The following is a 23,440-nucleotide window of genomic DNA, read 5'->3' on the forward strand; positions in this document are numbered from 1 at the left end:
TTCTTTTGAGAACAAGAGTAAAATAAGCTTTCCAGGACAAAATGGACGGATTTTCCCTCCACCAAAGGCAAGAAGAAAAACAAAACTACACAGGCAGCATTTAAAATTGCACGCCTCTTAGTCAAATGCAGATCCCCGTAATACTCTCTGAGAAGCTTGTAAAAGAACTGTTTATTCATGACACACATTTTTCTCTGAGAGAATGCAGAAGTGGCTTTTGGCAAACTTCCTTGATGGAAAGATAGCGTTGGACGTCACATCGTACCAGAGGCGTGCATTATGAGAAAATAATTGGGTTTTGATGAGCCCGGCCGTCTTGCACTCCTCCTTAGAAGTCGGACCCTTGTGCTGCTCTAAGGTTAAGTTTGGACTGTCACAGGGAACCTGTCGCCATCTGAGCAAGCTGTTTAAGATCTTAGAACCGGGAACTGGTCTTGGGCGTCTGCGTCTGACTCAGCTCAGGTCATGATCCCAGAGTGGGATCGATCCCTACAGCAGGAGCCTGCTTAAGATTCTCTCTCTCTCTCTCTCTCTCTCTCTCTCTCTCCATCCCTCTTCCCTGTTCAATCTCTTTCTCTCTCAAGTTAAAAAAAAAAAAAGGACCTTAGAATCGGTCTCAAGCGGCATGATCAGTGATTTAAAGAGATGGTTTTATCTCATCTCTCTTTTCATCTGGGCCTGTGTGTGTGAAATTGTTATACATTTTTTAAATTTTATTATTATTATTTTTTAACATTTATTTATTTTTGAGACAGAGAGAGACAGAGCATGAACAGGGGAGGGGCAGAGAGAGAGGGAGACACAGAATCAGAAGCAGGCTCCAGGCTCCGAGCCATCAGCCCAGAGCCCGATGCGGGGCTCGAACTCACGGACCGTGAGATCGTGACCTGAGCTGAAGTCGGATGCCCAACCAACTGAGCCACCCAGGCGCCCCATTATACATTTTTTTTTTAAATGTTTCTTTATTTAGACAGAGAAAGCACAAGCAGGGGAGTGGTAGAGGGAAAGGGAGAGAGAATCCCAAGCAGGCTCCACCCTGTCAGCACAGAGCCCAGCCCAGGGCTCAGTCTCACCAACTGTGAGATCACGACCTGAGCTGAAATCAAGAGTTGGTCCCTTGGGGTGATTGGGTGGCCCAGCTGGTGAAGCGTCTGACTCTGGGTTTCAGCTCAGGTCGTGATCTCATGGCTTTCATGGTTTCGTGAGTTCGAGCCCCACTTTGGGCTCTGAGCTGACCGTGCAGACCCTGCTTGGGATTCTCTCCCTCCCTCTCTCCCTGCCCTTCCCCTGCTTATGCTGTCTCTGTCTCTCTCAAAATAATTAAATAAACTTAAAAAAAAAAGAGTCGGTTGCTTAACCGACTGAGCCACCCAGGTACCCCTGTGAAATCGCTTTAAATCAATGATGCACAGGCGTGCTTGGCTGGCTCAGTCGGAAGAGTGGGAGGATCCTGATCTTGTGGCTGAAAGCCAATTCCCATCTGCTTCCTGATCTTTCTCTCACATTTGGGCAATGCCAGCTATTGCCCCCCCCCCCCCCAATATTCCTTGTCCCTATTCTCTGTCAATTTTTTAGCAGGCTACATGACCACTCAGAACAAAAACTACACTTCCCATCCTCCTTTTCAGCTAGATGCAGTCATGTGACAGTGTTCTGGCCAATGGGACGTGAGCTGAAGGGGGACTTTCAGGTCTTTAGAGGGAGTGGGCGTGCCTTCCCACTCCATTTTCCTTCAACTCCTGCTTGGAGCCACCTTGGAGCATGCCAGTGAGGGCAAGACCCAAGGGTAGCGGAACAAGAACATAGAAGGAGCCTGTATCTCTGGACAAACCAATGGGGAAGAATCACCTCTCCACCCCTAGACACCTCTCTTCCACCCTGAAGTAGGCTAGCTTTGGAGAAAAAGGTTCCCACAAGTTGTGAAAAAGAAAGATGACTTAAAATCATTTTTTGTCATTGATAGTGCCACGTAAGACCACTTCTAGGCTCTGAAGTGTCTTAGCTCAATTTCTTCAAACCAAACTGCCTTGTGACTGCTCCATCATGGAGTCTGGTTCTCAACACTTGGCGATTTTTTGTTTCTGAGCACGGGAACGGAATCAATGACATGTTATTAAGATTAATGTAAACCCACATCCAAATATTACATCAGAACCTAAAGAATTCAACCAAAGAGAGGATTAAATACCTCGTTTGCCACACGCACTCTCTCCCAAGGGGAAATAGTCAGTCTTCTAACTTTCGGAAGCTTTGTACCTGTTGACCTAGTGTCCAGAAGAGTAGAAAATAGCCTGCAGGGAGAGACAGCTCTGTGATTTCTGGATTCTTGTTTGGTCTGAAGCCACAACCGTCTGACAGCCACCAAACGTTTGCTGCCATTTCTAATGACCTGTCATTGTGGTTTGGGATTTTCTAACTTAGCACAGATAAGGAGTAAGAAAAGAAGCTGACAGGATGCGAAAACCCTCGTGGCGTCTTATGGTCACGGGGCGAAGATACCACGGGTGCAAATTTTCAGAAGGTACCCCCTCTCTCCTGATACAAAACAATTACCTTTGGTACGACTTCCCCCAAGTCGCACTTTTTTCATGTTAGAAACACAAGGTTCTCTTAAAATTTGCTTAAACTCAGGGGTCGGTGTGTGCGCTCCATGCCCGTTAAGGGATTGCTGATGTCAGAGTGTGAGAAACATTCTTCCCTGACTGCCAGCACATTCCACCGCAGATAAAGAAATGCCTACAGTGAATCCGGGGAGGCCTCAAGGACCTAGCGGCCTACTTGTCCAGTGCAGGCCCACGTGCTGGCTGGACCGACCCTCTCACAGTCCCTCCCGGTGGGTCACCAGCTCGGGCTCACCCAACATCCTATCTACTCCACTCTGAGTCCAGTGTGGACGGTATTACATTTTACAAAAGAGGACCCAGAAGCCTGGGGAGCTGCCCCTGCACATCCACCCCGCTTGGGGGGGAGGGGGGAGGACCAGGACAATAACCCAAGACTTTTGATGCTCCCCAAAAGGCTCTTTCCTGCAAAACAACCTAAACTATAGAGGAACGATGGCTACGGTTTACTTAGGACTTAGTACCAGCCCCCTTGCTTGGGTTGCCTTTAGGATAAACCGATCATTGTCCCCCCTTTACAGATGAAGAAACTGAGGCTCAGAGAGGTTGAGAAACGTGCCCTCGGTTGCCTTGCTGGGGAACGGCAGCATCAGTCTTGAACTGGGCAGGCTTTTAACACCCCTCCTCTCAGAGTGCTGTCTCTTGGGATCCAGGTTCTTCTCCCCCTAAAATCTTGATCCCGGGGCTCGGATCTGCACCGCCCGTGGCCCTCTGCGAATCCCCCCAACAGCTTCCTATTCCTCCCCCTGCCCTGGCCTTGCTCCTGTCCAGCCCCTTCTCCAAAAGGCCTGGGTGGCCTTCTGGGCGCGTGCCTGCTCATTCCTCCTCGCTCTGCCCCCCCCCCCACCCCACCCCCTCCAGGGCACTGGTCTCCCAGCCTGGGCAGGACCCTAGCCCTGCCTCCCACGGGTCTGGCCTCCCCAGCTCCAGCGCTTCCAGCTCCAGACTCGGAATGTGCGGGGGCCCCTGGGCGTTGCCCGCCGGCCTGGATACCACCCCCTTCTCTGTCCAGCCCGGTTGGATCCCGCCCCGCCCGGTGTCCCCCAGCCAGGATTCCCTCTGCCTGCTTCCCGCCCAACTGGATTCCCCTGCCTGGATCCCGCTGCCTGGGTCCCCTGCTACCCCTCCTCCAACCCACCGCCTGCATCCTGCCCGCCTGGATCCCCCAGCCTGCCCTTCCTGGGACCCGGAGGCCCAGCTCATGGGGCTCCCCTGCGGACCCCCGCACCCCCTGGGGGACCGGCCTCCTCCCGGTGAGCTCCCCATGACCCACTGGCTTTCCTTGGTTTGAATCTTGTGCCTAGAAGGCCCCCATGGCTCATTCTCTCTCTCTCTCTCTCTCTCTCTCTCTCTCTCTCTCTCTCTCTGTCTCTCTCATACACACACACACACACACACACACACAGGCTTCTGCAACCGTCACCTCTCTTGCCCAGTCACTTCTGTAGACTCGTTTTCCTCGGTGTCTCTAGAATCTGGTGGCTGTCCTGCCCATCCCCAGGTCCCTTGTGCCCTACCTGCATTTCGGAAACACGCACCCACCAGTCCCCAGGCCAGCACACAGGGTTCCAGGCCTCAGGGTGAGGTCCAGGAGCCTAGCACCGCAGGGGCCCCTTAACCTTGCCCCCCCTCCCAGCGCTTTGAGGCCTTCTTGCCACCTGCCCCTCCTGTGCCTGGAGCACCCCCTTGTCACCTGCTGGACTCCCCACCCTTCCGGGACTCGACCTGGCTACCGCCTCTGGGGGACGCCGTCTCTGACCCGCCCCCATAGGCTTCCCACGGGACCCACACCTCCCCTAGAGAGCCCACACCTCGCGTGGCTGCTTGGCCTCTCCCATCCCATCTTCCAGCCCCGCAGCTCTGGGAGGACTGGAGCGGTCTGTCATGTTCACCCTGGCTCCCAGCACGGGGCCTAGCTCGTGGTGACTGCTCAGCGAATCTGGAAGGAGCAGGACAGTGGAGCTCTCGAGAGCTTGGGTTCATTCCAGTGCCACCCCAGCCCCTCCTTTTCCAGCGGCGTGGCTCAGTTTCCTTCTCGCTAAAATGGGGGCAATTGACAGATCTTTGTCATAGGCTCGATGTGAGAACTTAAAGCACTTAGAACAGTACCCGACGTAAGTAAGCATATGGGCCATGCATTAGGTAACATGCAATTATTGTTAATCTTATTTGTGTGGTTCGTTTACTTTTTCTCATACGGGTCTTTCCCGTCAACCAGCAGGCTTCTTCCGCGTGGGGTCCAATCTAATCTTTTCTCAATTCCCGATTCTTCAGAGCGCTGCCCAATCAATGCATGGCCCCGAGCTACCTCGTGGGTCCTGCCCCTGGAACTGAGTGCTCTGTGAAGCTTCCCTACCCTGCCCCAATCAGCATCCTGACCCCTGAGAGTATTCCCATTTCACGCCCCTCTCCGTGAAAGCCTGACCCCACCCCCCCCCTCACTCAAGGGCATTCCCACCCTCCACCCTCACTCAAGGGCATTCCCAGAATCCAACGGGAGAGCTTCTATCTGCAATCACACGTCCCATATGAGGGTAGAGGAGCCCTCCCTCAGCCCCAGTTCAGAAATTCCAAAGTTCGGAGAGCTCTAGAGACAGCTGTGGGCTTAGAGAGGTGAGCCCTGTCCCCTAGTCCCGGCCCTGCCGCTGGATGTCGGTGTAACTTTGGGCAGGTTGCTTTCTCTCTCTGAGCCTTACCTTCCATACCTGTGAAATGGGAATCATCCCAGACCGGTCACCCTCATCGGGTTCTCCTGATGGTCAATTGCACAAACCGGAGAAAAGCTACCTTGTACACGGAGGCAGTGTGGAGAAATGCGAGCCACAGTTACACAGTGGCATTGGAAGTGGGGAGCAGGACCAAATCTACAAGTGGCTCTGGTCAGGGCTATGCCAAGGGTGTGACCCCTGGGCTGTGGGCTGGGCAGCAAGCTCTTAGGAGGTGGGGTTGACTGGGGATATAGTCTTAAGCCCCCAAGCTTTGTCCAGAGTCACCCAAGGACTTCTGCTCGGCCATCGTCTCCCTACTACCTGCTCACGCCTTCTCCAGAATTACCTTCAAGTGCGCCTGAGGGCCCCGCTCCCACTGAACCCTGAGGTCCAGGGGCCCTGTCATGTCTGGCTGGCGGCTCCAGTTCCCCACCCCCCTTCGTCCCCCCTGAACTCCAGCCCAGCTGGAATTCCTAACATTAGTCATGATTCTTTTAGTGCTAAGTGCCAAGAGCCTAACTCAAAGTGGCTTAAGCAGAAAATTAAAGATACTTGGCTTAGTTAACCCACAAGTCCAAGTACAGCTGGATCCATGGGCTAAAATGATACCAAGAAGACACAGTTTCTCGATCTCTTCTCTTTCTTTTTCTCTGAAATGACTCCCCCCACCGCCCCTCACACACACACTCGAACCCCTGAAACAGTCCAGCTCCATGCAGTGGTCTCAAGCAATTCTAGGTTTATTTTCTAAAAGCTAAGCAACCCCAGGAGAAAAACAGAACCTCTTTCACAATAGTGTCAGGAAAAAATCCCAGTGTTGACCTATATTGGGCTGACTGGAGCCCTTCCCTCGATCGATGACGGTGGCCAGGCGGATAAAATATGCTAGCTGACCTGGGCACTTGCCCACACCAACAACACGTGAACCAAGTGTGGGGGAGGGGAAGTCCCCCCACATAAAATCTGGATGCTGTTTCTGGAAGAAGGAGGAATGAATGCAAGGGAAGGCAGGAGCAGTAGATGTCTAAAACATTCTACCCTTTGGCTGGTAGCATATATACACGCACATACTTTTTCCATACACATAATTCTTTTTTTTTTTAATGTTTATTTATTTCTGAGACAGAGAGAGACCGAGCATGAGCGGAGGAGGGGCAGAGAGAGAGGGAGACACAGAATCCGAAGCAGGCTCCAGGCTCCGAGCCATCAGCACAGAGCCTGACTCGGGGCTCGAACTCACAGACCGTGAGATCATGACCTGAGCCAAAGTCGGTCGCTCAACTGACTGAGCCACCCAGGCACCCCTCCATACACATAATTCTTATAAGCTTTTTTGTCACCATTTTTCCCCCTCTTGTTTGGAAATAATTTCAAATTCACAGAGAAGTTCGAAGAATAGCACAACGATATTTTTTCCCCCCCTAGAGCGTCTGAGAATAAATTTTCAACATGATGTCCCATCACCCCCGGATAGTATAAATCCTGCAAACAGTAACGTTCTCCTAAATAACCACAAGGCAACCGCTGAAATTATAGATGCATTATTGTACTTTATTCATATTTCCCCCATTGTCTCCATCAAGTTCTTTGTAGCAAAAAGATCCAGTCCAGGACTCTTGTAAGGCAGAATCGCTCTTCAGTCTTTCCTTAGTGATTGTAAACTTTGAAGACCATTGAAGCTCATTGTAAACTCTGTAAACTTTGAAGATCATGGGCCCCTTGACTTTGTAGAGCATCCAATTTGGGTTTGTCTGATGTTTCTTCGTGATTGGACTCAAGTTATGCGTCAGGGGCAGGAACATCACAGAAGCGTGATGCTGTGCTCTCACTGCCTCTTATCGGGCAATGCATGATTTCAGTTTCTCCAACGTTTAACATGTTGTCTGGCAGGTTGATCTATTGTAAAGCTATCCCTTTTCCTAGTTTAATTAATAAGTTTTTTTTGTGTGTGTGGTACTTCATAAAGTGCTATGTAAACTCCCATTCCTCATCCAACTTGGACACATTAATTTTAGTATCCACGGCTGCCTCTTGGCTGAAATATTGTTATTATGATAGCTGCCAAATGGTGACTCCCTAGTTCCACCAACTCTCTGTTGTTCCACTCAATGGAAAAGCTTCATCTTTTCTTCATTTATTTATATCAGTATTAATATTATTATTTATTTTGATGTTCAAACTGTCCAGATTCTGCCGGAGGGAGCCTCTTCAAGCTGGCATCTGTGTCTTTTTGATCCGTCCCTGTTGTGGACTGAATTACGTTCCCACAAAGTTCTTGTTGAACCTTTAGCTTCCAGTGTGACTGTGTTTGGAGGTGGGGCCTTTAAGGAGATACTTAAGGTCAATGCGGTCAAGGTGGGACCCTAACCCAATAGGACTGGTGTCCTTATAAGAGGAGGAAGAGACACCAGGATGGCCACAGGAAAGGCCATGTGTGTGGACGCGACCAGACGGCTGACATCTGCAAGCCAGGAAAAAAAGGCCCCAGGAGAAACCAAACCTACCAACACCTTGGTCTTGGACTTCTAGCCTCCAGAACTGGGAGAAAATACATTTCTGTTGTTTAAGCCACCTAATCTGTGGTATTTTGTTATGGAAGCTCTAGCAAACTAAGAGTTTCAGCGATTCCCTGCTTTGTGGCACAAGATGTTCCAGGCTCATTTGTGTTTTCCCTGCCCCAGCCCTGGAGCCAAGCCATTTCTCCAAAGAGTTCTGGCTCCTTTAGTGGAAAGTGGTACTTAGAAACCAAGGTAGATGCTAAGTGCTCATTGCTGTTGGAATGTCACTGCTCCCAAGGCTTCTCAAAGGACAGAACTAGGGAATACATACAACTACATATATTCACATCTACATTTATTTCTCTGTTTATTTGTATACATTGAAAACTATAAAATGATATAGACACCTCCAATTCTAACCCCAAACCACAGGGTTCATTCTCATTTTCTCCTTTTTCCTACATGTAATGTCCTTCTCCAACAACAAGAAAGCTGGTTTCCATTTTCTTTAATATAAATACTTATGTGATCTATTCCCCTGTTTGTAACAAATCTTCTCCATCTCTGCTGCCACTTCCTCCTCATGTGGATTCCATCTACTCTCTGCCTGGGCTCTGGTACCCCATTCCAGGCCACCTTCTGCATAGATGCCTTTCCTATGCCACCCAGGCTAACTCCTCACACTTGGTCAAACCCACCCCCACTCCTTGGATGTCCTCCTTACTCTTCTCGGTCTGACACCCTATGCCTGGCCACCCTATATACATGGAATCCTTCTTAAACATACTGTGGTTGTGCCTTCCCATGCCACATGTGTCCCCATGCAGGGATGTCCTCTTTAGTCAGGTTCTAATAAACTGGATGGTTCCATGCATTGGAAAGCCACCCCTGTCTTGCTAACTTATCATTCTATCCACCCTCTCCCCAAGGTGGATGCCCTCATTGCCTTACTCTGGCTCTGATCCCTTTCTCTGGATCACTGTGGCTTCCACCACCACCACCATGGGCACCTACCTTGGTCTGGCCTACATAATGGCTTTAGGGTTGAATCGCTCAACTAGAAAGGGAAAGAGAAGGGAAAGCAAAGGAAGGAAGGGAAGGGAAGGGAAAGGAAAAGAAAGGAAAGGAAAGGAGAGGAGAGAAGAGGAGAGGGGAGGGGAAGGGAGGGGAGGAGAGGGGAGGAGAAGAAAGGAAAGGAAAGGAAAGGAAAGGAAAGGAAAGGAAAGGAAAGGAAAGGAAAGAAAGGAAAGAAAGGAAAGGAAAGATGGAAGGGGAAAGAGACAGGAAGAGGAATTTTAAACAACTGAGGTATACGTACTTTAAAGTGCACAAATCTTTGAGTGCCTGGGTGGTTCAGTCGGTTAAGTGTCCGACTTCGGCTCAGATCATGATCTCATGGTTCGTGAGTTCGAGCCCCACATCAGGCTCTGTGCTGACAGTGCAGCGCCTGCTTGGGATTCTCACTCTCTCCTCTCTCTCTGTCCCTCCCCTGTTAGCACTTTCTCTCTTTCTCTCTCAAAATAAATAAATAAAAACTTTTTTTTGAAGTGCACAAATCTTAAGAGTATACTTCATAAACTTCTACAAAGTAGAACATTACCAGAGCCTTAGAAGACTCCCTCATACACCATCCAATTATTGCCCTGCCCAAGATAACTAACTTCTATCACTATGGAATAATTTTGTTTATTTTTAAACTTTATGTAAACGGAAACACATAGTATATTCTTTTGTTTGTGACTGACTTTATGTATTCAACACTATGTTTACGAGATGTATCCATGGTTTTGCATGTAGCAGTAAACTGTGCTTTGGCATTGCTGTATAGTATTCCATTGAATGAATATACCACTATTTATCTACCCATGCCATTACCAATGGCTATTTGGATTCTTTCTAATGTGAGTAATATGGCTAACAACAAACTCGCAATTCCCTTTTGGTGTGTATATATGTGCGTTTCTATTCGATATGTGCTTGAGAGCAGGACTGTTGAATTATAATGAATGTGTACACTCAGCTTTAGTAGTTATTGCCAGAGTTTTCGTAAAGTGGTTGGACAAATTTACACTTCTCCCAGCAATGTGAGAGTTCCAGTGGCCATATCCTTGTCAACACTTAGTATTGTCCATCTTTTAAATTTTAGTCATTCTGGTGAATATGCAGTAGTATTTCGTTGCGGTATTAACTTGCATTTCTCTGATAACTGTGGAATGTTTTTTAAAATGTATTATTAGCTATGTATATATCTTTTTTTAATGAAAATGATATTGTTTTTTTTCCTATTTGAAAAAATTGAATTGTCTGGGGCACCTGGGTAGCTCAGTCGGTTGAGCATCTGACTTCGACTCAGGTCATGATCTCAGGGTTTGAGGCTCGAATCCACATCGGGCTCTGTGCTAACAGCTCAGAGCCTGGAGCCTGCTTTGGATTCTGTGCCTCCCTCTCTCTGCCCCTCCCCTGCTCATGTTCTGTCTCTCTCCTCAAAAATAAATAAGCATTTAAAAAATTTATTAAAAAATTGAATTGTCTATCTTTTTTATCTTATTTTGTGGGATAACTTTAATATATTCTCCATACAAGACCTTTGTCAGATACATATGTTGAAAATATCTTTCATTCTGTGGCTTGCCTTTTCACTCAATCATGTCTAAATAAATAGAAGTCTTTGATTTTACAAAAATACAATATTATTGGGGCGCCTGGGTGGCGCAGTCGGTTAAGCGGCCGACTTCAGCCAGGTCACGATCTCGCGTCTGTGAGTTCGAGCCCCGCGTCGGGCTCTGTGCTGACAGCTCGGAGCCTGGAGCCTGTTTCCAATTCTGTGTCTCCCTCTCTCTCTGCCCCTCCCCCGTTCATGCTCTGTGTCTCTCTGTCCCAAAAATAAATAAAAAACATTGAAAAAAAAATACAATATTATTTTTATGGTTAGTTGTGTGTTTTACCTAAGAATTCTTTGCCTAATTCTAAAATAATGAATTTATTTTCTTTTGGTATTCTCCCTCATTTTCTTCTAGAAGCTTACTTTTTCTTTTACTATTCACATTTAGTTTTGTTAGATGTAGTTTTAAGTTTTTCCAGAGATGTATATGAACATGGTTTAAGAGGCAAAAAATTTACAGGGCATGTAAAGAAAAGTAGCAGTCTTGGATCCCTTCATACTTATTTCTTGCTTCCCCAAGTCACAATTTTCATTTCAATCAGCTGGGGGGTTTTTGTTTTTGTTTCTCTCTCTCTCTCTCTCTCTCTCTCTCTTTCTCTCTCTCTCTCTCTTTTTAGAAAAATTGTCCTTATCTCTAAATAACAAGCTTTTGTTGCCAATTCTTGATTTTTCAGTTTTGGGCATTCTCTTTTGACTTCCCAGTGTGGAAGATGAGGGTTTAATTACTTTTAATTCCTTGCCTCTACCACACTTAATCACCCTTCCAGTCCCACCAATCTTGCAATATGGTTACATGATAATTTTGGTTAGGCCAATTTTCAGTGTTTACTTACCCTATTATGACTATGTAATTGTTATTTGTGTCTGAGCTGTATGGTGTAGTATGGTCGCTTTTGCTTTTTCTTCTGGAGTTAATAATTATCTTTTTTTGTTGTTGCTGGTGTTCATTTAGTTTTCTAAATAATAACCACCATTGCAACCTTAGTTGTCCAAGTGTCCCATTAAGATGTTCTGATACATCAGGTAGTCAGTTTTCTCTTCTTGTACCAATCTCTCCTGCAGACCATTGATCTACCCCAATCCCATGGCTCTCTAGCCCCCAAGAACAGCTCTCATATTGAAATCGTCCACCTTCTTCCTTAGGGTTCCCTTTGCCTCTTTCCTATATCTGAGTTCCTCATTTTCTGAAAGCTATGTCTTCCTCTTTCTTGTCTTATTCTCCTGTTTTTAGGAGTACATTCTCCAAAAGGTTCTAGGGAAGGTGTCCAAAAGGGATATAATTCCTGAAACTTTGAACATCTGAAAATGTCTTTAATCTACCCCTGCACTTAACTGATAATTTTGTTGGGTATATAGTTCTAGGTGACAAATAGTTTTCCTTTGAATTTCAAAGGCATATTTCTAGTGTCCTTCATGTTTATATTAATGATCTATCTAGAATGGATTTTCTGTATAGTGTGAGGAAGGAATCAAAGTTTACCAGAAGGACAGTAAATTTATCCACTACCATCTATTGAAAAGATTATTCTTTCCCCATATCATAATATTGGATCATGTAAGTGTGGGTCTGTTTCTGGACACTCCATTGTATTTTATCAATCTATTTGTCTGTAAGTTTAACTTGTATTTAACTATTTAACTTGTATTTAACTGTTTTAATTTTTGCAGCTTTGTAATAAGTATTCCTAACAGCTAGTTTATGTCCTCCAACGTTGAACTTCTTTAAGACCATCTTTGTTATTCTTTGTCTTTTGCATTTCCATATATATATTTACTTATTTTGAGAAAGAGAGAATGCGATCAGGATGGGGGGAGAGAGAGAGGGAGAGAGAGAATCTTAAGCAGGCTCCATGCTGTCAGTGCAGAACCCAAGATGGGGTTCAAACTCACGAGCTGTGAGATCATGAGCTGCGCTAAAATCAAGAGACAGACACTTAACCGATTGAGTCACCCAGGCGCCCCTCCATATAAATTTTAGAATCAGCTCATCAATTTCCACCAAAAAAAAACCCTTCAGAAATATTTAATTGAGTTTTTAAAAAATAATAGCTTTGAGATTTAATTCACATGCCATAAAAATCATTCATTCAAATAAGTGTATAATTTAATGGATTTTAGTATATTCAGAGTTTTGCAACCATTAACACAGCATAGTAAATTTTCAAAAATTTTCATCACCCTTCAAGAAAACCCCATGCCCATTAGCAGTCACCCCTCCATGCCCCAACCCTAGGCAATCATTAATTGTATTTTCTGTCTTTATAATTTGCCTATCCTGGACAATTCACATAAACGGGATAATAAAATACGTGGTCTTTTATAACTTGCTTCTTTTACTTAGCGTAACATTTACAAAGTCCATCCACATTATAACCTGTGTCAGTATTTCATTCTTTTTATGGCTGAATAATATTTCACTGTAGGGAAGTATCACATTTTATTTCTCCATTAGTTGATGGTCTTTGGGTTGTTTCCATATTTTAGCTATTATGTGAATATATTGAGCTATTACTGTGAATATTCATGTGCAAGGTTTTGTGTGGACACGTTTTAATTTCTTTTGGGCATATACCTAGGGTTGGAATTGCTGGGTTACATAATAACCTTATATTTATCCTTTGGAGAAACTGACGACCTATTTTCTAAGCAGGTTGTACCAATTTTTTTCTTCTTATTTTTTTAAACTTTATTTTGAGAGACAGAGAGAGAGAGAGAGAATGCAAGTGGGGAAACGGCAGAGAGATTAGGAAAGAGAGAGAGAATCCCAAGCAGGCTCCACACTGTCAGTGAAGAGCCTGATGCAGGGCTTAAACTCATGAGCCATGAGATCATGACCTGAGCCAAAGTTGGATGCTTAACTGACTGAGCCACCCAGGCACCCTGAGGTTTCACGAATTTTAAATGTCACCAGCAGTGTGTTAGGTTTTATTCAGATTGAATTGAATCTGTTGGTCAGTTGGGGGAAGAATTGTTCACTTTACAATATTAACACTTCCAATCTATAAACACAGTGTATCCCTATTTCTTTTTTTAAAAAGTCTCTTTTTCTCTCAGTAATGCTCTGTAGCTTTCTGTGCAGAATTATAAACATATTTTGTCAGAATTATTGCTAAGTATTTAGGCTTTTTAATATAAAAAATACTATTGTCAATGAAATCTTTTTTTCATTTTCTGATTGCTTATTGTCAACTTACAGAAATATAATTGTTTTTTGCACATTGATCTTGTTTCCAGTAAACTTGCTAAATTTATTCATTCTTCTATCATATCTATAGGTTTAAAAATCTCAATATACATAATCATGCTATCAACAAATGACAACAGTTTTTTTCTCCTTTTCAAATCTTACATCTTATTTTTTTTTCTTGCCTTATTGCAATGGCTAGAACTTCCCATAAAATTAAATGGAAGTGGTGATAGTGGTGGACATCCTCATTTGCTCCAGTCTCAAAAGGATAGCTTCTGGGGTGCCTGGGTGGGTCAGTTGGTTAAGCGTCTGACTTTGGCTCAGGTCATGATCTCACGGTTCATGGGTTCAAGCCCCGCATTGGACTCTGTGCCAACAGCTCAGAGCCTAGAGTCTGTTTTGGTTTCTGTGTGTCTCTCTCTGTCCCTCTTCCACTCACACTCCTGTATCTCTCTCAAAATAAATAAATAAACATTAAAAAAAAAGATAGCTTCCAATACCTTACCATTAAGTGTAATATTTGTTATAGCTTTTTTGTTTGATATTATCAAATTAAGAAAATTCCCTTTTATTCCTAGTTTGCTAAGAATTTTTATCATGAATAAATGTTGAATTTTTATTCAATGCTATTTTTCACATTTATTGAAATATGACTTTACTCCTTTATACTTTTAATGTGGTCAATTACGTAATTGGTTTTCAAATGTGGAGGCAACCTCGCATTCCTGGAATGAACTCCAGTTTGTAATGATGCATTATCATCTTTATATAACTTTGGATTTGATTGCTATTATTTTGTTTAGAATTTATGTCTATGTTTTAACAGATATTATTCTGTAATTATCCTTTTTCAAACGTCCCAGGTCGGTTTTAATATCAAGGTTATGTTCCCCTCATCCAAAAAGTTAGGAAGTATTCTTTCCCTCTCTCTCTCTCTCTCTCTCTCCCTTCTCTGTAAGAGTTTAAGAGTGTAAAACTGGCATAATTTCTTTCTTTAATGTTTGGGAAAATTCACCAGTGAAGCCATCTGGACTTAAAATTTTTGTTGTAGGAAAATGTTTAAATACCGACAAATTTTTCTAATAGATATAAGACTATTCTTTATATTGTCTACTGTAAAATTTGGCAAGTTGTGTTTTTCAATTAATTTGCCATTTCATCAAAATTTTTAAATTTATTGGCATAGAGTCATTAAAATATCCTCATAATACAGGTGCCTGGGTGGCTCAATTGGTTAAGTGTCCAACTTCAGCTCAGGTCATGATCTCACATTTTGTGAGTTCAAGCCCTTCATCAGGCCCTGTGCTGACAGCTCAGAGCTTGCTTTGGATTCTGTGTCTCCCTCTCCCTCTCTCTCTCTCTCTCTCTGCCCCTCTCCCACTCGTGTTGTGTGTGTGTGTCTCTCTCTCTCAAAAATATATAAACATTAAAAAAATTAGGGGCGCCTGGGTGGCGCAGTCGGTTAAGCGTCCGACTTCAGCCAGGTCACGATCTCGCGGTCCATGAGTTCGAGCCCCGCGTCAGGCTCTGGGCTGATGGCTCGGAGCCTGGAGCCTGTTTCCGATTCTGTGTCTCCCTCTCTCTCTCTGCCCCTCCCCCGTTCATGCTCTGTCTCTCTCTGTCCCAAAAATAAATTTAAAAACTTTGAAAAAAAAAATTTAAAAAAAAAAAATAAAAAAATTAAAAAATAAAATATCCTCATAACATTTTAATTGTCTGTAGGGTTTATAGTGATGACCTCTTGTTCCTGATATTGTTGATTTGTGCCCTTTCTTTCTTTCATGATCATTCTTGGTCTTTATTATTCCTCCCTTATATTTTATTAGGTTTGTTTTGCTAGGAGGTTTATTTTGATATCTTAAGTGATTTCTCAGACTTTCTTCTTTTTTAATGTATATGTATGTCCATAAATTTTCCTCTAGAACTGTTTAGCTACATCCCAAAATTTTAATATATTTAATTATTATTTAAAATATTTTCTGATATCAAGCATATTTTTCCTTTGAGTAATAGGTCATTTATAAGTGTATTTATAAGATTTGTAAGATTTTCAAGTTATCCTTTCATTACTGATTTCTAGCCCAGTTCCATGGTCGTCTAAGATCATACTCTGTATGATTCCCATTTTTTGACATTTTCCAGGACTTCCTTTGTGACGTGGTATAAAGTCAATTTTGGTAATTTTCCAAGCACCTGAAAAGAATGTGTATTCTTAAGTTATTGACTATATTGATGTACGTATAATATACAGTTCAATCATATTGGTTTAAATTCTCCCTATACTTATCGGAATTTTTTTTCCTGCTTTTCTATCAATTGCTAAGAGAAGAAGTTTCCCTCCCTCTATTTCTAGTTTGCTAAGAGTATTCACCACAAATGGGTTGGATTTTCTCAAATATTTTTTCTGCATCTATTGATTATGTGATTTTTATTCTTTAGCTTGTTGATATTATGGATTACATTAATTGGTTTTCAAATGTTGAACCAGCCTTGTATACTTGGGATAAATCCCACTTGGTTGTGCTACGTAATTCTTTTTATATATAGTTGGATTTGATCTGCTAATATTTTGTTGAGAATTTTTGCATCTATGTGCATGAGAGACGTTGATCTCTAGTTTTTTTTTCCTTGTACTGTCTATTTAGTTTTGCTATTAGGATAATGTTGGTCTCATTGAATGACACAGAAAATAATCTCTCTGCTTCTATCTTCTGGAAGAGATTGTAGGGAATGGATATCATTTCTTCCTTAAATTCTTTTTTTTAATGTTTTTTTTAAATTTTATTTTTGAGAGAAAGAGAGACAGAGCGCTAGCAGGGGAGGTGTAGAGAGAGAGAGAGAGGGAGACACAGAATCCAAAGCAGGCTCCAGGCTCTGAGCTGTCAGCACAGAGCCCGACGGGGGCGGGGGGGGGGGGGGGCTCAAACTCACGACAGTGAGATCATGGCCTGAGCGGAAGTTGGACGCTCAACTGACTGAGCCACCCAGGCACCCCATTTAATTCTTGGTAGAATTCACTAGGGAACCCGTCTGGGCCTGGTGCTTTCTGCTTGAGAAGGTTACTAATTATCAATTCAATTTCTTTTTTTTTTTAACGTTTATTTATTTTTGGGACAGAGAGAGACAGAGCATGAACGGGGGAGGGGCAGAGAGAGAGGGAGACACAGAATCGGAAGCAGGCTCCAGGCTCTGAGCCATTGGCCCAGAGCCTGACGCGGGGCTCGAACTCACGGACCGTGAGATCGTGACCTGAGCTGAAGTCGGATGCTCAACCGACTGAGCCACCCAGGCGCCCCTCAATTCAATTTCTTTAACAGATATAGGTCTATTCAAATTGTCTATTTTTCCTCGTGTGTGTTTTGGCAGATTGTCTCTTTCAAGAAATTCGTCCATTTGATCTAGGTTGTCAAATTGTGGGCATAGAGTTTTTCATCATAGTCCTTTATTATCCTTTTAATGTACACAAGATATTTCACAACGGTTTCTTTCCCCTTCTCCTTCCTGGAAGTCTGAGGGGATTTTTCTCTGATAGAAACTTTTGGAGCTATTGGAAGTAAAATTCACAGAAGTGTGAGGCTCCTCTATAACTGGGTCCCTCTGACATTTTTAACTCTTAGACTTTCCATACGAAGCCTCACAAAATTCACCAGTTAGAGCTCAGGTTTTCCTACCTTGGCCCTGGTCCCTGCAGAGATTTCTGCTCAAGTAAATTGTGATTACCATATCTGCCTGTCTTTCCCAGTCTCTCCAATATTGGGGACAGGAGCTTGCCCTGTCATGGATTTGGGAAAAGCTGTTGATTTTTTCAGTTTGTTCAGCTTTTTAGTTGTTTTGGGGATGAGGTTATGACTTCTACGTTTCTTACATGCCAGACTGGTATCATCTTTATTTTTTAAAGATATTTTCACTTGTTTGCCAGTTATTTTACAGTGCTTCAAATATGTCATTTCAGGGGCTCCTGGGTGGCTCAGTCGGTTAAGCGGCCGACTTTGGCTCAGGTCACGATCTCGCGGTCCGTGAGTTCGAGCCCCGCGTCGGGCTCTGTGCTGACAGCTCAGAGCCTGGAGCCTGTTTCGGATTCTGTGTCTCCCTCTCTCTCTGCCCCTCCCCCATTCATGCTCTGTCTCTCTCTGTCTCAAAAATCAATAAAAACGTTAAAAAAAATTCAAATATGTCATTTCATTGTTTTCTCATCCCCATCATTTCCACGGAAATATTAGATGTCAGTCTTATGTCTTAAAGACAGTATACAGTTGGGGTTTGATTTTTAAAAATCCAGTCAGATCATCTGTGTCTTAGAGTATTTAGATCATTTACGTTCATGCAATGAGCAGTATGGTTGGGTCTACATCTACGGTCTGGTTACTTGTTTTCTATGAGTCTCATGTATTCTTTATCTCTCTTTTCTTCTTTTCCTGCCTTCTTTGTAATTAATTGATTATGTTTAAATATTCCTTTGATATTCACTAATGTCTTAATATCTATATTGTTTTTAAATACCTTTAGCAGTTATTTTAGGGCAGAGATCAGCATATGGCCCATGGCCTGTTTTTTATGGCCCATGAAATAAGAATGGGTTTTGGGGGGTTTTTTAGTTTATTTATTTTGAGAGAGAGAGAGCATGAGCAGGGAACGGAAAGTAAGAGAGGGAGGGAGTGAAACCTAAGGAGGCTCCGTACTGTCAGTGCAAAACCCAACGCGAGGCTTGCACTCAACAGACCGCGAGATCACGACCAGAGCCGAAATCAAGAATCAAGACGCTTAACCGACTGAGCCACCCGAGCGCCTCAAGAATTCTTTTTCATAACACGTTATTTTGTAGAACAGTTTTAGATTTAAAGAAAATTATGAAGAAAGCATGGAGTTTCCATACACCCTGTGCTCAGTCTTCTCTGTTATTAGCATCTTCCATTATAGTATGGTCCATTTGCTACAATTAATCAACCAATATGGATACATCATTATTTTTTTTTTAATTTTTTTTAACGTTTATTTATTTTTGAGACAGAGAGAGACAGAGCATGAACGGGGAAGGGTCAGAGAGAGAGGGAGACACAGAATCGGAAGCAGGCTCCAGGCTCTGAGCCGTCAGCCCAGAGCCCGACGCGGGGCTCGAACTCACGGACCGTGAGATCATGACCTGAGCTGAAGTCGGAGGCTTAACCGACTGAGCCACCCAGGTGCCCCTGGATACATCATTATTAACTAAGGTCCATACTTAATTCAGACTTTCTTAGTTTTAAGAAATTGTGATATGGGGCGCCTGGGTGGCGCAGTCGGTTAAGCGTCCGACTTCAGCCAGGTCACGATCTCGCGGTCCGTGGGTTCGAGCCCCGCGTCAGGCTCTGGGCTGATGGCTCAGAGCCTGGAGCCTGTTTCCGATTCTGTGTCTCCCTCTCTCTCTGCCCCTCCCCCGTTCATGCTATGTCTCTCTCTGTCCCAAAAATAAATAAAAAACGTTGAAAAAAAAAATTAAAAAAAAAAAAAAAGAAATTGTGATAAAATACAAATAACAAAAATTTACCATCTTAACCATTTTAAGTGTTCAGTAGTGTTAAGTATATTCATATCGATCTCCAGAAGTCTTCTCATCTCGCAAACCTATCTCCAGAAGTCTTCTCATCTCGCAAAAGTGAAACTCTATACCCATTCAACAACATCTCCCCATTTTTCCCTCACCCATCCTCTGGCAACCACCATTTTACTTTCTATTTTTGTGAATTTCACTACTCTAAATACCTCATATGTTGTAGAATCATATAATATCTATCTTTTCATGGCTGGTTTATTTCACTCAGCATGATGTCCTCAAGGTTCATCCATATTGTAGCATGTCAGAATTTCCTTCTTTTTTATGCTTGAATAATATTCCATTGTTTGTATATTACCACATTTTGTTTATCCACCCATCCATCCATCCATCGGTGAGTACTGGGGAGATTTCCTTAGTTTTTACCTAATGTCCTTTTGTCATTCCAAGATCCCATCCAAATGTAATCACATTACATTTAATCATCGTGTTTTCTCAGGCTCCTCTGGGCCGTGACAGTTTCTCAGACTTTCCTTTTTCTCTTTTCTTTTTTCTCTTTCTTCTTCACTTATTCTGTTTGTTTGGAGTGTTTTGTTTTGTTTTGTTTTGTTTTGTTGTTGACCTTGACAATGTTAAGAGTGGCACTATGTCGACCTTGACAATAATGTTGACCTTGACAATGAAGAGAACGCTAGCCAGATATTTTGTGTAACGTCCCTCTATTTGGATTTATCTGATGTTTTTCTCATGCCCTGATGGGGATTATGGGTTTTTTTTGAAAGAAGACCGCACAGATCAAATGTTATTTTTTTTTTATTTTTATTTTTTTCAAATGTTATTTTAATCGCATCACATCAAGAGTACATACTATCAACATGACTTATCACTGTTTAAACAGATCTTGATTACCTGGCTGATGCAGTGTTTATCAGGTTTCTCTAATGTCACCCTTTCATCCTTTTCCATACTGTACTATTTGGAAGAAAGTCGCCATGCCCAGCCCGCACGTAAGGAGTGGGGAGCTATGCTGACCTTGAGAACAGAGTATCTACATAAATTATCTAGGATTCTTCTGCCTGGGAGATTTGTTAAGAATAGTTTTGGGGCGCCTGGGGGGCTCAGTTGGTTGAGTGTCCGATTTTGGCTCAGGTCATGATCTCACGGTTCCTGGGTTCAGGCCCTGTGTCGGGCTCTGTGCTGACAGTCCAGAGCCTGCTTCAGATTCTGTGTCTCCCTCTCTCTCTGCCCCTAACCGCATCCCGCCCCCACCACTCCCCCCCACCTCGCCCCCGCTCACACTGTCTCTCTCTCTCAAGAATAAACATTAAAAAAAATTTTATAATGAAAAATAAAAAAATAAAAAAAGAACAGTTTTTACATTTTTCAAAGGCTGAAGAAGTCCAAAGAATAATAACATTTTATGATATATGAAAACGGTTTGAAATTCAGATTTCAGAGTCCACAAATAAAGTTTTGTTGGAACACAGCTATGCTCACTCATTTACACGTTGTCTGTGGCTGCTCTTATATGACAACAGTAGAGTTGATTAGTTGCGACAGAGGCTGTATGAACTTTGACATCTATTTGGCCCTTTACGTGAAAATTTTGCCACCATTTGCTGTAAGGCTTATGACATGGATCTTTCACTTATAACAGGTTTCCTTCGAATAACAAACATTACATCACTTTGCGATATAAACGTTAGAAACTTAACCTCATACAGTCCTCCAATATTTTGTGTCATTTTTAATAGTTTATTTATTTTGAGAGAGAGAGAGAGAGCCCGTGCTTGCATGAGAGTCGGGGAGGGGCAGAGAGAGAGAGGGAGAGAGAGAGAGACAGAGAGTGAATCCCCAGCAGGCAGTGCTCAGCTCAGAGCCTCCTTTGGGGCTCAGTCCCATGAACTGTGAGATCATGACCTGAGCCGAATTCAAGAGGTAGATGCTTAACCGAGTGAGATGTCCAGGCGCCCCACATTTTATTCTTTTTGATTTAAGTAGTCAATTACCTATTAAACAAATTTTTAATTGAGAAGAATATTTTTTACATTTAACCTATATTTTCCATTTAAGGTTCTATTCATCCCTCTGTGTAGATCCCAATTTCCATCCGGCATCACGTCCCTTCTGCTTAAAAAAACGTTAACATTTGTTATAGTGCAGGTTGACTAATGATAAATCCCTTTATTTTTGTGAGTGTGGAAAAAAATCTTCTTTCGCTTTAATTTTTAATCTATTTTCACTAAGCTGGGGAGCCTGGGTGGCTCAGTCAGGTTAAGTGTCTAATTCTTGATTTCCACTCAGGTCATGCTCTCACAGTTCCTGAGTTCGAGCCCTGCGTCGGGCTTTGCGCTGACAGCGCGGAGCCTGTTTGGGATTCTCTGTCTCCCTCTCTCTCTGGCCCTCCTGTGCTCTCTCTCTCTCTCTCAAAAACTAAATAAATAAAACTTTAAGGAAAAGAGATATTTTCACTAAGCTTACAGATCTAGGTTGATAGTACCTCATTTACTCACAACTTAAAAAATTGTGTTCTATTTTCTTCCGGCTGTATAGTCTCTGACAGTAAGGCTGTGATCATTTTATCTTTGTACAAAATGTCCCTTTCCCCCCTCTAGCTTCCTTTAAGATCTTCTCATTGTCACAGGCTTTCAGCAATTTGATTATAATGAACCTTGCTTTCATTTTGTGGTGAGCGTTGAGATTCTTGGATCTTTGGTTTCCTAGTTTTGGTCAAATTTGGGAAATGTTGAGTCCCTATTTTTCTGATCTCCCTCTCTTCCTGGACTTAACACTACAAGGGTGTTAGGGTACTTGATATCTTGTCATAGGTCGCTGGTTCTCTTATGTTTTCGGTGTGCTTCTTTTCAGAAACGTTCTGCTGATGTGTCCTCAGATAGCTTCCAGTCTACCGATGGCCTCTTCTGCAATGTCTAAGATGCTGCTAATCCTATCTATTCAAGTCACATTTAGATTTTGCATATTTTTTATCTCTTCAGTGTGTCAGTCATAGGGCTGTTTCTTTGAAGCGATGCGCCTCTTAAGATTTGTCTCTGTTTTTAATTTTTAGCGGTTTAACTACAATGTGCCTAAGTATGGTTTTCTTGTAATTACCCTATTTATCTTGATTCTTATGTCAAGTATAGAAAACTTGGGGCTAGTAATATTGTTTCTGCCCCATTATCTCTCCTCTTCTCCTTTTTTGGCCTCCAGAAACAGATGTTAGACCTTTTATTGTGTTGCGTGTAACCGTAGCGCCATTTTCTGTGTTCTCCATCTTTTTTCTGTCTTTTCCTGTCTGTGTTTCAATCTAGGTATTTCCTACTGAATTCTTTTCCGGTTCCCTAATTCTTACTTCTGCTCCACCTGTCCTGCCTTTAGATCTGCGTAATAAATTCTTCATTTTAGTTATTGTATTTTTCTCATCCTAGGATTCCATTTGATTCGTTATTGTTCATTAAGCCCCCTTCTTTTATGAAACTCTACAGCTTTTCATCTGTTTTGTTATACGGTATGATCTTAGTTATTTTCAAACTGTGTCTTCATGGAAACAGCCAAGTTTGAGCATCAGAAGACCTTCCAGTCTACCTAGTGCATGACCACTGTAGTTTTGAGAAGCGAATGTATAAAGTAATTTAAAACAATGAGGCTTCCGTCTGTGGGGTGTGTGTGTGTGTGTGTGTGTGTGTGTGTGTGTGTGTGTTTATTAAGGTGACAGTGGATAACTGAGTACTTGCTGATGGATGAATGACATTGGGTGGGTGCTGATGGATGAATGACAATGAAGATGTGTGTATATAAAGGCTAATCAATTCTGAACAATGATGAAAAGATTTTACAGTTGGGGCACCTGTCTGTTCAGTTGGCAGAACATGTGACTCTTGACCTTGGGGTTGTGAGTTCGAGCACTGGGTGCAGCAATTACTTAAAATTAAAATCTTGGGGGAAAAAAGAAGAAAATGTTTTACAACTGACCTTTCTAACTACGAAGGTTTCTACATTTGATCTGAGTTTAAAACCGGAAAGAAAAAAAAACCCGGATAACTCCAATATCTGGATCCTGGGAGATTGTATTTTATGTGATCTGTTTCTCTCTTAGGTTTTAGGCATTAATTCAGTTTCTTCGCATACATGATAATTAATTTTATTTAATGTGAAGCAATCTCAAATTTATAGCATGGTCCCAAATATAGTACAAAAACCCATTTTCCTGACTCAGCTGAGGTGTGTTGCCACC

At 42.9% G+C, this 23,440-nt stretch overlaps 2 non-coding genes across 2 annotated transcripts; both read left to right on the forward strand.

The window, feature by feature from the left end:
- Positions 1 to 22,739: 22,739 nt before the first annotated feature.
- LOC131498641 (small nucleolar RNA U2-19) lies at positions 22,740 to 22,819 on the forward strand. The gene has a single exon (XR_009255522.1). It is a non-coding gene; the product is annotated as a small nucleolar RNA U2-19 (small nucleolar RNA).
- A 329-nt stretch (positions 22,820 to 23,148) lies between these two features.
- On the forward strand, positions 23,149 to 23,218 carry LOC131498640 (small nucleolar RNA U2-30). The gene has a single exon (XR_009255521.1). It is a non-coding gene; the product is annotated as a small nucleolar RNA U2-30 (small nucleolar RNA).
- Positions 23,219 to 23,440: the final 222 nt, after the last annotated feature.

This window comes from Neofelis nebulosa, chromosome 16 (assembly GCF_028018385.1).
Source record: "Neofelis nebulosa isolate mNeoNeb1 chromosome 16, mNeoNeb1.pri, whole genome shotgun sequence".
NCBI classification, from domain to species: Eukaryota; Metazoa; Chordata; class Mammalia; order Carnivora; family Felidae; genus Neofelis; species Neofelis nebulosa.